Raw genomic sequence first — 1,803 nt, 5'->3', positions numbered from 1 at the left:
AGCACCAGGGGCGTTCTGTCCTTGTTACGGTTGGAGGGGTGGGGTCTGAGGGCGGAGGTGCGGGATGTGGACGAGATGCATTGGAGGCATCTTTAACCACGTGGGAAGGGTAATTGTGGTCTCAAAAGAAGGAGGCCATCTGCTGTGTTCTGTGGTGGAACTGGTCCTCCTGGGAGCAGATACAGTGAAGGCGGAGGAATTGGGAATATGGGATGGCATTTTTGCAAGAGGTAGGGTGGGAAGAGGTGTAATCCAGGTAGCTGTGGGAGTCGGTGGGTTTGTAAAAAAAAAATCAGTGTCAAGTCGGTCATCATTAATGGAGATGGAGAGGTCCAGGAAGGGGAGGGAGATGTCAGAGACGGTCCAGGTAAATTTAAGGTCAGGGTGGAATGTGTTGGTGAAGTTAATGAATTGCTCAACCTCCTCATGAGAGCACGAGGTGGCGCCAATGCAGTCATCAATGTAGCGGAGGAAGAGGTGGGGATTTGTGCCGGTGTAATTACGGAAGATCAACTGTTCTACGTAGCCAACAAAGAGACAGGCATAGCTGGGGCCCATACATGTGCCCATGGCTACCCCTTTGGTCTGGAGGAAGTGGGAGGATTCAAAGGAGAAATTGTTAAGCGTGAGGACCAGTTCGGCCAAACGAATGAGTGTGTCAGTGGAAGGGTACTGCTGGGGACGTCTGGAGAGGAAAGAACAGAGGGCTTGGAGGCCCTGGTCATGGTGGATGGAGGTGTAGAGGGATTGGACATCCATGGGGAAGAGGAGTCATTGGGGGCCGGGGAAACGGAAGTCTTGGAGGAGGTGGAGGGCGTGGGTGGTGTCTCGAACGTATGTGGGAGTTCCTAGACTAGGGGGATAGGACAGTGTCTAGGTAGGTAGAGATTAGTTCAGTGGGGCAGGAGCATGCTGAGACAATGGGTCGGCCAGGGTGGTCAGGCTTGTGGATCTTGGGAAGGAGGTAGAAACCGGGCAGTGCGGCGTTCCCGGACTATGAGGTTGGAAGCTGTGGGTGGGAGATCTCCTGAGGTGATGAGGTTCTGTATGGTCTGGGAGATGATGGTTTGGTGATGGGGGTGGGGTCATGGTCGAGGGGGCGGTAGGAAGAGGTGTCCTCGAGTTGGCGTTTGGCTTCAGCCGTGTAGAGGTCAGTGCGCCAGACTACCACTGTGCCCCCTTTATCCGCTGGCTTGATGGTGAGGTTGGGATTGGAGCAGAGGGATTGGAGGGCTGTGCGTTGTGAGGGTGAGGTTGGAGTGGGGGAGAAGGTAGACAGGAAGTGTATCGGACGCAGTTCAGAGAAAACTTGCTTGACTAATTCAAAGTTTGTGAGAAGATTTGTAGCTCGGCTGCTCGTTGTTGTGGTTCTGTTCGCCGAGCTGGGAATTTTGTGTTGCAGATGTTTTGTCCCCTGTCTAGGTGACCTCCTCAGTGCTGAGGAGCCTCCTGTGAAGCGCTTCTGTGATCTTTCCTCTGGCATTTGTAGGGGTTTGAATCTGCCGCTTCCGGTTGTCAGTTCCAGCTGTCTGCTGCAGTGGTCGGTATATTGGGTCCAGGTCGATGTGCTTATTGATTGAATCTGTGGATGAGTGCCGTGCCTCTAGGAATTCCCTGGCTGTTCTCTGTTTGGCTTGTCCTATAATAGTAGTGTTGTCCCAGTTGAATTCATGTTGCTTGTCATCTGCGTGTGTGGCTACTAAGGATAGCTGGTCGTGTCGTTTCGTGGCTAGTTGGTGTTCAGCTGACAACCGGAAGCGGCAGATTCAAACCACTACAAATGCCGGAGGAAAGATCACAGAA

The 1,803-nt window shown here is 53.0% G+C and overlaps 1 protein-coding gene across 8 annotated transcripts in view; it reads right to left on the bottom strand.

Annotated features, from left to right (window-relative positions):
* The window catches only part of LOC122557714 (liprin-beta-2-like), a 274,073-nt gene that overhangs the window by 262,964 nt on the left and 9,306 nt on the right, over nucleotides 1–1,803 (bottom strand). The window lies entirely within an intron of this gene.

This window comes from Chiloscyllium plagiosum, chromosome 16, assembly GCF_004010195.1.
Source record: "Chiloscyllium plagiosum isolate BGI_BamShark_2017 chromosome 16, ASM401019v2, whole genome shotgun sequence".
In the NCBI taxonomy this organism is placed as follows: domain Eukaryota; kingdom Metazoa; phylum Chordata; class Chondrichthyes; order Orectolobiformes; family Hemiscylliidae; genus Chiloscyllium; species Chiloscyllium plagiosum.
Note: the sequence above shows the minus strand (reverse complement) of the source record. Positions and strands in the feature narration are given on the sequence as shown.